Source organism: Danio rerio, chromosome 6 (assembly GCF_052040795.2).
Source record: "Danio rerio strain M-AB ecotype USA chromosome 6, GRCz13ab, whole genome shotgun sequence".
Classification (NCBI taxonomy): domain Eukaryota; kingdom Metazoa; phylum Chordata; class Actinopteri; order Cypriniformes; family Danionidae; genus Danio; species Danio rerio.
This window is the reverse complement of record NC_141026.1, coordinates 38,779,282-38,794,196: the sequence shown is the minus strand read 5'-3', so window position 1 is coordinate 38,794,196 and position 14,915 is coordinate 38,779,282. Positions and strand designations below refer to the sequence as shown.

At 38.4% G+C, this 14,915-nt stretch overlaps 1 long non-coding RNA gene across 5 annotated transcripts in view; it reads right to left on the bottom strand.

Annotated features, from left to right (window-relative positions):
- Positions 1-2,206: 2,206 nt before the first annotated feature.
- LOC137490239 (uncharacterized) overlaps positions 2,207-14,915 on the bottom strand; it is a 139,526-nt gene continuing 126,817 nt past the window's right edge. For 2 of the 5 annotated variants that reach the window (XR_015493930.1, XR_015493932.1), the window contains one exon: positions 2,908-3,569. This is a non-coding gene — a long non-coding RNA (uncharacterized LOC137490239). Of the gene's footprint in view, positions 2,540-2,761; positions 3,570-14,915 lie in introns of those variants that run through there. The other 3 variants (XR_015493924.1, XR_015493926.1, XR_015493928.1) reach the window with 3 other exon arrangements.

The window sequence follows — 14,915 nt, the reverse complement described above, 5'->3', positions numbered from 1 at the left end:
GACAGTTACACATCAAAAGCGAATAATCTTCTTATTTATGAATCTATATGCCAGCCAAATTTATGCTCTTCCTCCATCTGAGGATAACTTCCTCTCAGAGCACCTAAGACCTATAAAACTCTCATTCTTTCATAGCGGCTAGACATGACAAATTTTATTTTCTGATAACTCCTCTCGATGCACCTCACACATCATTGTAAATTCCTCTCATCCGTCGAGCGTGGGTCCCCTGAGTATCATTTAAAAGTCTGAATACAGCAAGAACAACTAAACGAGCGTAGATGTCAACCCTAAAACACGTCACAATAGAGTCTCCAACAACCCAATATGTCTGCACAACCAGACCGGCTTCTCCACAAGGGTTAAAGTTCAGCTCACTAATACTCGGTCTCCAGTGCGCTGACGGTTTTGTGGCCCCATCCCTTTATTTTCAAATACAGGTGACATCACTGGTGCCAATGCGGCTTTGCTCATTTATGGCATGTCTAACCTGGTTGGCTGGGTGACTCATTAGGGCTTTAATTGAGTGCGAGTGGCGCTGAGGGCATGAGAGATTTACCCTCACCATCTGACAGCACCTGAATGAACTCATTTATGACTCAGCTCACACAGATTGCCGGATGACCTCACGGCCGCAGACGGCTCTTGTTTATGGTTCGGGTGGAGAGCGGTCAGCCTCCCTGTCTAGGCACATTGGCTTTCAACTCCTAAAAAGCGAAGCGACATCCAAAATAAAAATCAATTTGGCGGTAATTATCTTGCTTTCATCACCCACGGCCAGCTTAAGAGTTTTGAGATGGATGATATCAGGGGGTCAAAGATCGAGTGGCAGATTCAATACATCGTCAATATTCAATTAGAAAACAAATGGTTATTTTCGGCTGCACTGAGAGGTGGAATTGGGATTGGATTTATGATTTCCCCCTTTTTGAGTGGCTAGTTTTGAGTTAAATGGGGAAAGCATTTTAATGGGATAGTAAAAAAAAAATTACCATTTATAACTATCGTTTGAGGTTATTTCGATACAAAGGCTAAATTTATACTTTTAAAATGATACCGGTGCCTGAACTGATACTTTTTAGCCACAAAATTATGGTAGATGACAAAATTATGGTGAATGAAAAATCTTTTATTTGACAAAATTATTTTAGTAGAACAATATAATTAAAGTTGAAAGTAAACATCAATTCATATTTTATGTATTTGAATTACATTAACATATTTCCTTTGATCATTTGTTAGTTAGCATGAATTTAAGATTTGCATTGAATGAAATTACTTTAGTTTACTACTAACCTGTGGAAAGGCTTTCATCAAAATACTGAATTCCTTTTTTCTAGGGTTGGGGCTTGTGACTATGTTTACATGGCTATCAGTAATCTAATGGTTTGCCTTAATCTGAATAAGACAATAATTGGATTAAGGTGTTTACATGAGTTGCTTTTTGAATGTTCTTTTCATGATCCCATCTCACATGTTATAGTACATAGATCGATTAACGTCATTGTGTCACCACGCAATCCATGTTTTCTCCAGAGTTTCATGTAGTTTCGGGTGTTTCATTTTTAGTTTTTCAACTTTAACTGCAGTTTCATTTTCATTCAGGAACATTTCCTTCATGCCCAATGACAAACAGGTATTTGATGCAAACTATAAGGACTAGTGGAAGAGTGCCTTTTTAATGGAAATTGAAGTCTGTGGTCCTTTAAGGTTACCAAAAATCACAGTTTAAATGGTAGTCTGGTCTTAAAAGTCAGAGTATTGTCTTCATCATATTAAAATCGGAGCATTGGTGTCCATGTATGTACTCACTGAAAGTGCCAGATGATGTCACAAGGTTTCAGAAACAGTGCATTCCTCCTTTGAGTTAATTCCATGAGCCCTCAAATGTGTCATTAAGTTTGACATGTTTCCCCCTTACACGCAACTTTTGTAAAAGCATCTGCTTCATGTTGCTGTGTCAGAATCCTTGCTTGCAAAATACGCTTTAGAACGCTTACTTTAAACAAATTTGATGAACGCGATCATGTGTGTTAATCTGAAGTACACCGAATGCGCTGTACTGCGTGCGTCCGTTCCCTAAGCAACATGAACAAACGCCTGACACCGTCTGTCAGTTATTTTTTAAAGTTGTTTAAAATTAAATATTTAGAGATGGTGTGAAAATGTAATGTATGTATGTATGTATATATATATATTTTTTTTTCACCTATCAACACCATTATCAAGTGCAAACCTACTGTACGTCCTTGCTAAATACACAACTGCCTTTACTGACAAAATGTGCATGAAAATCATCTTCCACTGCTCATGCATGAAATTTCATTGAAAAAAAACGAACAAAGGTAATCTATACAACCCCTAATTAAAACACGTTTATATACCAATATGCTGATAACCTGCAAAAATCAGTGTACAGTAAAAACCTGTTTCATATGCAAATCAATAATATGTCAATGCAAGCTACATTACGAGAGTTAACCCAATTTGAAAGTTTACCCCATTAACTCTATTTTTTGTTTAATAAGCTAAAACAAGGCTAAATTTGGGCTGTCAGTGAATATCAAACACAATGGTCCACAAATAGAATTAATAGACAGGAATGAACACATTGACGTCTGTCTAAACAGTCTATTTGTTGACAAGGGTATTTTTGGACTATTGTCAGACAGCTATTAGATTTTCACTGACAGCCCAAGTTTAGCCTTGTTTTAGCCAAGACGACTATGTTTGTATGTCTATTAGACATCTATTAAACAACTGCTTAGGGGTTTGAGTTTGTCCATATTATACTAAATAGAGGGTTAAAACAGCACAGTCATTTAAGACTCAGTCTTTCTTTGTGTAAATGACTGTTCATCTGAAACAGCATGAGGATGAGTAAATGACAAATAAAAAAAAAATGTTGAGGTATACTTTTATAGACATGTATTCATTTATTTTCACAACATATTAACATTAAACCAGATAAATAATTTTTATTTGAGGAATGATGTGTTCATCCAGTTGACCAATTGTCCAAATTTATTTGCACTTAATATCCTATGATGTTCGCAGCTCAGATGACAAGATAACTATAAGTCATATATTGCCTGTAATTGCCTTGACATACCTCATGACTTCATTGATGTCTGTGTTGTTAGTGTGACTGGTGAACCGAGAGGTCAGAGTTCACTCTTATCATCCGCCCGCGTCCCTGCAGCTGGTCGAGGGCTTCTTTATGAGCAATATCAGCAGCGACAGGCCCTGCGATAGTTGTCGGAGAGTCAAAGGCAGAGGTTGTTCGGTCGATCACACACATAAACACACACGCACACCCTCCCAGGGCCTTCTTTCTGTCTTTCCCACAGTGATAGTGATCTAGAGCATGCCATAAAGGCCGGTCGTAGATCAGAGAAAACAACAAAGGGACTCCTGGCTCCCTCCCCGGCCGTCTCTCGGGAGCGGTGACTGGGCCGTAGGGGCTGATAAGGGCAGCCTGGCGCCTTGCCACTCCCACTGGTCCCACACACACTGGCCCGTGGCACCTGACATACAGCACGCCGTTTCCTCATATTTGTACAGGTAATCTGAAAGACAATGATACGGTCTTTAGATTTGTCAGAAACAAGCTGAACTGAAAGGCCATGTCAGTTCTTCTATAATAGTGCATTTTAGTTTAATCTCTCTGCGCTGATTATGTAGGTGTGTGTGTGTGTGTGTGTGTGTGTGTCAGAGTATATGTTCATTTAAGGCAGGATGTTTTGAGGAACTGGCAATTACAGACAGTAATCTCTGTGATTGTCTTGATTGACAAACTTGATTGTCTAATTGGTGGTAAACTATCCATGACAATCATCCCAGGATAAACATGTCTCTCTTATGGGTTTGCATCAGTAAAATATTTTGCTCTGCACGGTAGCACATGCTTTGCGAGTTATTATTGCAAAGAAACTATTATGACAATAAATTTAGCAGTAAATAAAAATAAATTCAGGAATTTAGAGAAATTAAACCTGAATGACATATGTTTATATAATGACATGTGACAAGAGTTCAATTCTTTTATTTTTTTAGTTGGAAAGAAAGTCTGCTGGTTCAGGTGTGGTTCAGGAAATGTGTTTTAAACCAGTTTGGACCTGGCAGGACAGCATGATCTCATGAGAAAACATAACTATTTTCAACCCAGGCTCATTCTGAAAACGTAGTCCGTGAACGTTTCTGAAAACAACGAAATACCTCCTGAGATGTACATATTTTTGCAGTTTTTGTTTTTGCTAATTCACGCAGTTCTGCTGTGTGCTCTCTTTTTTATATCTCAAATGTCTCTCGCGAGTGCCATTCGCGCCTGCGCTGTTCTCACGTAAACCCACCAGAGGCCGATGTCGAAAGACCATCTGTCTGACTGACTGAATGATTGACTGGGCGACCGGCCAATCGGCTGACCCACCCTCCTCCTTCCCTAAACCCAACCAATTTTACCGGTTGATCCAACCAACAATTTGGATCAAACCAACAATTTACAAAAGCCGTCCAAAAAAAGAAAAGCCCTTATATGATTTTTACCATGTTTTCGTATTTTACCACATTCTCACCCTGTTATGAACTTGTTCACTTTAATTTTTGAATTCTGTTTTTGTCTTACCTGATTTCTGGAGCCGCTCTTCCCTGGATTCGAACCCGGTCATCATCGTCATCGTGGTCAGCTCCTCTCTGCGTCTCAAGTCCTCCGATGTACACAGCTACTGGTTGCAGCGGGTAAGCCCACCACATGAAGATAAGCGGTCAGCCAGTAAGTGCGAAAATGAACGGCGTCATGCCGCCTTGTATCGTTCGCTTAAAAAAATTAATTGCAGCCATACATACCTCCAAAATCGTCCACAGGACTACATTTTCAGAATGAGCCTGGGTTGACTATTTTACGTTTTGTCAGATTAATAGCTAATTTGTAAGAATTTTGTACGAAATACAGTCGTATGAAAATGTATGATTTCTAAAATGAGGTGTGACACCAAACCCCACCCCTAAACCCAAAAGGTCATTGGAGGATGAGCAAATTGTACTAAATTGTATGAATGAGTACGAATTCTTATGAACAACACAGGCTCATTCTGAAAATGTAGTCCTATACGTTTCTGGAGATCACGAGTTATGTAGCCAGAAATACATATGGCTGCAAATCGTCTTTAAAACAAATGCTACAGGGAGGTATAATGCCGTTCCTTTTTTGATGCTTACCATCTGACCGCTACCTCAATATGGACGGTTACCAGTTTGCCCAGTAGCTTTCCATATACATCAACACACTACAATAATAATAATAATAATAATTCCTTACATTTATATAGCGCTTTTCTGGGCACTCAAAGCGCTTTACACAATGGGGGGGATCTCTTCATCCACCACCAGTGTGCAGCATCCACCTGGATGACGCGACGGCAGCCATTTTGCGCCAGACCGCACACCACACACCAGCTGATTGGTGGAGAGGAGACAGAGTCATGAAGCCAATTGAACATGATGCAGAGAGGAGTTGACCATGAAGATGGGGTTCAATTCCAACAAAGAATGGTTCCAGAAAGCAGGTAAGACCAAAACAGAAGCCAAAAAATAAAACAAATAAGTAAATAACAGTGTAAGAATGTGGTAAAATCTGAAAACGTGGTAAAAATCAGGCAAGGACTTTTCTTTTTTTGAATTGCTTTTTAAAACTGTCGGTTGGGGTTAGGAAATTGGGTGGGCGGGTCACTCTGTGCATTTAGGGGAATTACCAATCTACATCACACATTACATGACACGGATTCAACCTCGCATTCCAGTTGCAAAAAATGTTGTGCGGTAGGATGCCAAACTTGAATTCGAAAAAGAAAACTTAAATTTTTCCGTACACCACACTGCTGTTAATGCCAACCGCAGACGTCTTTGACTAATAGCCATCATAAGAGCTGAATGGAGTGAGGACCTAAATAAAAATGCTTGACTCTGAAGTTCTCATTTTATATCAAGTAAGTTCACGCTATGCTTTATTATACACATGTTTTGCTGAATCATACACACTCGTTTTTGATTGCAGCAATGATTTCAGCAAAAACAGTTAAATATGGTAAATTAAACTGCAGACACTGAATGCTTAGAAAGAAATGTAAAGATGTACGTTCACATACCCTGCCATATAGGTGCAGTTCGCTGTCAGAATGCAGTTGTTTTGCTTGTTGATGATTACCCAGGCCTTGTACAGTTCCATCTTCTTTCCTTGTCTTTGGCTATGCAGAACCTCTGTTTTTAATACTATGTAGTTTTGAATCTGGTAATCATGGACCATTATTTCTTGCACATGACCACACAGAACAAAATTGTTGCATCCAAAGACTTGTAGGCCTTTAACTTCTCTCTTGTAAAATCACTTGGAGTTTCAATGAGATAGTTGTAAATTTCAGACTGGATGCTTGGCCATTTCGTCTTGTCCAATATCCATTGGGATGGTAACATCACAAATAGACAAGTCAGACAAACGGCACTCACTTTAACGTTAATTTTGTCAAATAACTGTGCTTATCACTGGGTGACAAGCTGTTTTAATATGTTGAAAGCTTTATGTAAATAACATATATATAAAATGTAATCAATATAACTTTCTAACAACAAACTCTGTACTGCATTGGATGTCATTACAATACATTCGTGATGTCGAGCTATAAAGACGCCAGCATACTTAGTTTGAGGGCAAAATAAGTTTAAAAAAAAAAGCCAAGTGATGGTACAATATTTTAGGGCAGGGGCCCATTAAGTTGACAGTTGGCAGTTGGGCTTTATCGGATCTTTGGTTAATGTCGGTCCAGTTGGTTTATTTGGTTAGTTGGTCGCCTCATTAAAGATTACAGCAAGCAATTAAATTTTAATATTATTATTTTCCTGCAAACTGAGCTTTCTATACTGACTGGTTATGCCTAAGGTAAACTTAATGAGTTACATGACATTGTTAATAAGATGTTTTAAGATGAGGTCATTTCAAGGTAAAAACACTGATTCAGTGATTATGTTAAGAGATAGTTCTCAAAATGAATATTTTTGCAAGTAGTTATAAACCTTTATGAGTTTCTTTCTTTCGTTGAACACTAAAGAAAATATTTTGAAGAAAGCTGAAAACCTCTATAATCATTGACTTCTACAGTAAGAAAAACTGATACTAAGGAAGTCAATGGTTATAGGTTTTCACCTTTCTCGAAGAAGATATTTGTTTGTTATCAGAAGTAATAAACTCAAACAGATTTGGAACAAATGAAGGGTGAGTAAATAATGACAAAATGTATATTTTTTTGGATGAACTACTGAGGTGCAATACATTTCAGGAAGTTGCACTGTTTTTTCCATATACCTTTTCTACCTGCATCCTTTTTATCTGGCTATAACTAAGGAAAATTTCTTCCATGTTAGATTTTATTTATTCTTTTATTTATTCTATATTTTTACGGGCATGATTCTGTATAGTGCAGGATTTAGCATTTATTTTTTGATAAAGTCGGCACATTAAGAGTAGAGCTGAAATATAGGACTGTCCCAGGAAAAATGGGGCATCTATCCTCCTTTCACACATAAAAACTAATTTAAAGTTTTTGTTTTATACAATTAAAATCAATTAAATTCTAATAATTTGTCTTTCTAACTGTTGTAATAGATAGAAATATTTTAAATCCTGCATCATTTAAATGGTTTGATTCAAATTTGATTTGGTGTAATCAAGGAAAAACATTTCCAATTTCCATTTACTCATCAATTAGAAACTGGTGTCACCATGTAGTTAAAAGTGGCATTTTACAGCTACCATCCTGAGGGAAGATGTGTGTGTGTGCGTGTATGTGTGTGTGTGTGAAAGAGGGGGCAGCTCGTGCTCCGCCAGCGTGTCTCCTCACGGATGACACAGCGCTTCAGAAAAGCTGTCAGCGGGCAGACACACACGCTCGCTCTCACATTGTATCTTTAGCAGGTCTCACCAACTGAAGGCTGACGGCGACAGACAAGCGTTTCATTCCTCCTTTTTTTCACCCATTGTATGACGGGCGCAAGCATTCGGGCCACAGAGGGTTCAATACACAGGCGCCTGGTCCCATGTCTCCGGCCCAGCCCGGCCTTTTTTGTGAGCCAGTCATTGGGATTGAATTGAGCCTGGTCGTGGGTGCCAAGGAGGATTACGCCAGGAGGCTGGGGGTGAGGAGGTGGCTAGTGGCAGACCAGGCGGGCGACCTATGGGAAAGCCCACTGGCCTTTCTCCTGGGGTAGAGTGTGGGAAAAGTGGCTGAAAGCTGGCACGCCGCTCTGAGGCCAGAGTTGATGGGAGAATGCCAGGCCAATGTGGGGCATATGGTGGTTATTCAACTTCCCGGGCGCAAGGAAAGAGACCACGCTGTGCCTCAGCCTGCCCCAAAATTACCCCTTCACCGTTCCTCCATTCACTGGCTCTATTGCTGGCGTTGGCTCAGCACAGCAGATGGCAGCTCGGAGCGGAGGTTCACAACAGGTAACTAAGCGCAGAGGTTAGAACATGGGCAGTTACACTGGCAGCACATCAGCTGATTGTCATTCACTACAGGCTGTGCCATATTGTTCATACATACACTGCCCAATTGTGAGGTCATTGAGAATTTCATGACATTTCAGGACAGACGTTGCATTACATAACATTACATTACATATACATTACATAACTGGAAAAAATATTAACAATGTAACTGTTCATTGCAGTTTCTGCTTACATCTGTACATTTCAACTACAATGCTTACTGTAAGTGTGGACATCTGACGTCTACCAGTTAAAGCAAACTTATCCAGAAGTTCTACAGTTTTGGTAAGCTGTTTCCAACTTTGTTTGGGCCTGATTTTGTTTGAAATTACATCACATGTTGGTTTTCGATTTAAGCCTAGTTTATACTTCTGCGTCAAGTGACCGGCGTGACCCACAGCGCATGCAACGCCTGTAGCTGTGCATTTATACTTCTGCGCGCTGCCTCTGTTGGTCTGCATTAACACTTCCGAAACGCTAGTTGGCAGTGAGGTGTAAATGTTCCTCTGTGGGGAGTTTCTTCACTGCTGTTTTGCTTTTCCTGAACACTTCCGGGATGTACAAGGGGCTCAAACTCGCTCATTTTGAGTCTGGAACCGGCGGACGTGCAACAACTTTAACAATGAGGTAAACACAAAACAAAACTTTCCATCAGGAGCTCCTTCACGGCACTCCGCACTTGTAAACAATTGCTCCATCAGGCTCGCACCATTGCCGCGGCTCTCGGTCCCGCCCAGACTTGTCAGTGCTACCAAGCCGACCAATCACAGAGCTTGCGCTACGCGTCGTTGCAACGTGTAGTTACATTTTTTGAGAGGTGCACGTCAGTGATGCCGACGGCCACGGCGAAGGGCTATGCGTCAGCGCCGTAGCATACGGGTGCGTTTGATGCAGAAGTATAAATCAGCCTTTACTGTGAACTACCGTAGTCAACAAAGTGGATCAAAAATGTTTTTTAAAAATATTCTTCAAGCATGACTGTTGTTCAGTAGTTTTAGAACAACTTACAGGAAATGTTTCGATTCACTTCTAATGTTGACTACTGTATATTAGGGCCTTGAGAGTCCTAATCACTCATGACCGAGATAGTCAATCAAAGGAAGGCGCGGGGTTTAAGGTTCACAGAAGCAAAGCTTAAATTCCAGCACAAAATTGCATGATTAGACATTGCAAAACATTTGAAATACCAATAATTGTAAATATGTGCACATTTAAAATATCATGTGTTAGTAATTTTAAAAGTTCACATATTTTAGAATTAGTTACTAATTAGGCCAACAGTTCCTTTCAGGATTGTTATTATATAATAATAGTTATTTACACTGAAAAAGTTTATTCTTGACATTGCTATTATTATTTATATACAAATCTAATTTTATTTGCATTAAATTATACTCACCAGTTTATTAGGAACGCCTGTTCAACTGTTCGTTAACGCAAATTTCTAATCAGCCATTCACATGGCAGCACCTCATTGTCTTTAGGCATGTAGACATGGTCAAGACAATTTGCTGCAGTTTGATCTGAGCACCAGAATCGGGAAGAAAGGTGATTTAAGTGACTTTGAACGTGGTTGTTGGTGCCAGACGGGCTGGTCTGAGTATTTCAGAAACTGCTGAGCTAATGGGATTTTCACGCACAACCATCTCTAGGATTTAAAGAGAATGGTTAGAAATACAGAAAATATCCTGTGAGCAGTAGATCTGTGGGTGCCAATGCTTTGTTGATGCCAGAGGTCAGAGGAGAATGGCTAGACTGGTTTGAGCTGATAGAAAGGCAACAGTAACTTAAATAACCACTCGTTACAACCCGAGACATGCAGAAGATCATCTTTGAAAGCACTACACATCAAACTTTGAGGCAAATGGGCCACAGCAGCAGAAGACTACATTGGGTGTCACTCCCGTCAGCTAAGAACAGGAAACGGAGGCTACAATTTGCACAGGCTTACCAATAGAAGATTGGAAATAGGTAGCCTGGTCTCGATTTCTGCTGCTTCATTCGGATGGTAGGGTCAGAATTTGGCTTCAACAACATGAAAGTATGGATTTATCCTGTCTTGTATCAAAAGGGTAGGCTGCTGGTGGTGGTGTAATGGTGTGGAGGATATTTTCCTGGCACACTTTGGGCCCATTATATCAATTAAGCATCAGGTCAACGCCACAGCCTACCTGAGTATTGTTGCTGACCATGTCCATCCCTTTATGACTACAGTCTACCCATCTTCTAATGGCTACTTCAATCAGGATAATGCACCATGTCATATCTATGCCATAAAGGATTAACGCAGTTCTGAAGGCAAAAGGGGGTCCAACCCGGTATTAAGGTGTACCTAATAAAAGTGGCCAGTGAGAGTAAATACCACATAGAAACATTGTACAACTGTGAATATATCATAATGGCATAAAATAAAAAATAAAAAGACATCTTTACAGAATATTGAAGCCTACTTGAATGTCATCCACCAGGAGTGCTGTTTGTTTGTACACAAGACTCTTGGTTTCCACATGGCTCACCAGGTCTGCATTTAGTGGCTTTACTGCAAAAAGCCAGAAACTATCAGAAACATTTGTATTGTGTGTTCTTGAGGTCAGGACAGCTGTTCTGTTTTGGATCACAAATCCCCCTTCTATCACTCTGCAGAAACAGGACTTCCAACATGCAGATCAACTTTAGCTGGACTCAATGCCAATTGAATGTGACCAGCTTGATTTTTAAAGCATAACCCTGCTACTTAGTGAGAAACTCTGAGTTGACAAAGGTTGAGATTGGAAATCTGCTTTTATATAAACTGGATTACTCACATGCCATCTCCATAGCTGAAAAAAAATACTGTGGAAGTCATTGGTTAATAACATGTTCAACAGAATAAAGAAACGTTTACAGCTTCAGAACAAGTGGACAGTGGGTATGATGACAGAATTTATAATTTGGGTCAACTATTCTACTAACTGTGGGCACTGGCCCTTGAAATAATCTGAGGTAAGTTTTTAAGTTTTTCCACAATAAAGAGTAGTGTTGGACTAAACAGTGGGAATTTGAGGTTCAGTGAGTGATGTTAGACTGCTGTGACTGTGTTTAAATGTTACACAGAGAACTGATTCTTATTGTGCCAATTCACCAGCCTTTGAAATGCTACCCTGCCAAACAGGAAGGTGGATGTGTTCCAGAACACTTCACTATCACGGCTGTCCATCCAAAACTGATGATACTCATGCACCTCTGCTCATTTACAAATGAACCACAGGCCCTAACAACAAACAAAGAAACAAACAAATGAATGTTTGGAAATGACTAAGATGTTAGTTAATAGCATTTTTGAGTGAGCGATTGTCACTGTTGCTTAAATTTCTTTGCCAAAGAGGTTACGTATTTCATTTTACCAAGGCATTTTTTAAATAAAAATGATCATTGTCCATTCTGGAGAATTCTCTAGGTATTAGAAAAATACTTCATGCACACTACAAGATGGAAAAAAGCTGCCAGAAGTTAAAAGTAGATACAATTCTAGTATAATAGTGCAGCCTATATACAATTATTAAATAAAACATAAATTCCAATGGAATTTTACTGCTACGTTGTGCTTAGAGGGGAAAAACACATTTACATTGGCAGTAAATCCTTTAAATGATATATGTGGTCAGAAAATAACAACATAAAATTCAGAAAATCTAAGCAACAGTACAAAAATGTAAATACAGCAATGCAGAGACATCTTAAAATACTCAATTATTGGTCATACTGATAATACGACTTTGTTTGAAACTATCAGAAATAAAGATATAAAAGCTCTTATGGGGTGGTACACATTTTTACCTATAGGGCCCATTTTAGTATTTTAAAGAAACATTGGTAACTAAAAAAGAAAAAAGTGCATCACTTTAATTCTGAGTTATAATATGTATCTCTAATGTACCAATATAAAAAGCTACCACACTCAAAAAAATAACTCATTGGATGAGCTCAATTTAATTGAGAGCAGGATTTCTATCCAACACATGTGTTTAGCTCCAACTAAACAAACTATTTACATATTTAAATAAAATTGAGTTGGTCCAACATGATTCTATCAAATAAAAGTTTCAATTTGTGGTGGGCCGTTATCGGCGTTAACGCGAGACTCTTATCGCGTGACAAAAAAATATCGCCGTTAGTCTATTCTCATAGTTGGGTTGGGAGCTGGGTCTATTCTACACAAGCTATGGTGACTTTTACCTTAATATTTTAGCGTGGATGTATACCTGACCAGTAAGCCGTCTGACAAAAAATTTGCCTTCTGAATTAAATCAGCTGGATGCCTGATTTTAACTGCAGTTCGGCAGTTTCACTTTAACTAATGAACATTTTAATTTATCCTGCCGTGACAAACTGGGGTATTAGACACAAATACGGAGTAAGGACTGTTGAGAGTGTTACGGAATTTAATAATGCACACCAAATGGAAAGAAAAAAACTTCCGCATTTCACGATGTGTGTTTGTGTGTGTATTTTTGTGTGTGAATCTTGTCGGAAAATATGGCGAAAAGTACCTAACAGTAATAGTTTGATGGCAGTGTTTACTTCAATAATGCCATTAATATATGCATACTCCACGTCTTAATTTCATATTTGATTAGTTCAATTATGACTTTAGTCAGATTAAGATAATCAAAAATTGCTGTTTGAAGCTTATGTAGGCCTGCAGTTCAAAATTCAGGTTTAGCTGAATAAACAGTTAGTAAACACAAGTACATCTTATTGAACATTTATTGAATTTATTTTCATCACTAATTATCATAGTAGAACAGTTTCTCAAGCAGTTTGTGATGCAGTTTGGAAACAGGAGATGAGCCCCTGGTGCATCACCTGGCCTGAAAAACCTGTCCTCAAAGATTTATTATTTGGGTAGCACACATATTCTGAATGCTTTTTGCAGAATTCAAATGAGCCATTTTAATCTAGATTAATTCATTATTTAACTTAAACTCAAAGGTCTAATAATACAATGTATGTATATTATGTACAAGTCTCTTATTTTTTTATTTAACGTTATCCTAAATTAACTAAAAGAGTCATTTTTAAGCGTATTTCATGATTTACATATATACTTGATTGAGACTGATCTCAGAACTCATTTTAGGACAATTATTGCTCACTGAGCAAATCAACAAACTTCATATTTGCTAATTAAGCTGCCAACATCCAAAGCATGGGTGCTTCTGCAAAGTGGTAATCCCAAAACTCAAAGCTTTACATGAAACTCTTCTAAATCTTCAAATAAAGTGAAGATTAAACTCTAACAAGTCTTTCTGTTAACTTTGAACACCTAAGATTGCTTTTATTTTCAACATTTCCCTCTCTTAATTTAATTTCACGCAAAGCATGCTGGGAACTATAATCCCCTAACCAGGAAGTTGTCACAATACAAAACGCTTAAATTAACTTAATGGTTTACAAATTTTTAGTGGACTGAACATAAAATAAAGAAATCGGGCAAAGTAATTACAAGAGTTGTGTTGTTTCAGCTCATTTTCAACAGGTTTGAACAAGCAGCAGTGATCATTTTTTTGAATGGACATCAGTGACAGATTTCGAACCATTATTTTTAAATAAAATAAAGGTACAGTTTTTCTTTCTATTATATACTTTCGATACTAATACTGTTATTTGTGTGTAATTAATAAAGAAATATTGTGGTAACAAATAAATTCTACATATTATGCTTTCTGCCTCCTCTGTTTCTTTGAGCTTGAGCTCACTTCACAAAAATGAAATAAATCTTTACCAATCAGAGATGGAAACACAATCATTTTCAGTACTTAAGTCAGTATTTTGCTCCATTTATGTTGAAACGCAACCCTATTTTAAAGCCCCTATTCCAAGTCTCAGTTTTCAATGTTCGAAATCTCCAGAGTAGTGTGCATGAGGTAAAAGCTCTGTGTTTTAAAATGGCCCCTTTATTTTTGACCTGTGACCTCTACACACACGGGAAGAATCATTAGGAGTTCCTCTACATGAGCAGCGGCTGTTGATATCATTAGCTTTAAAATGTGTGTGTGTGTTGTATTCATATGGGAGAGTTTGTAGTGGGTGTCTGGCCGGTCCGTGGCAGGTGTAAGGTGATATTTTTAGAAAGATTTCTATATAAGGGAAAGGCAAATGCTCTCCTTGTTCATTTGTTGTGTTTGTCAGCAGTTATAAGGCCTTGTTATAAGATGTTTCTTGAACATCTGTAACCTTTTGTCAGTTTTCTGTGACGAGACTTTACATACAATGAGATCTTTGCAGATTCTATTGTCCTTAATATTGATAAACAGCACTTTGATACATGTGATACATCTCTGCCGGCACAGAACGTCAACATAATGTCATATTGACATTGTACCCCAACGTAGTGGGG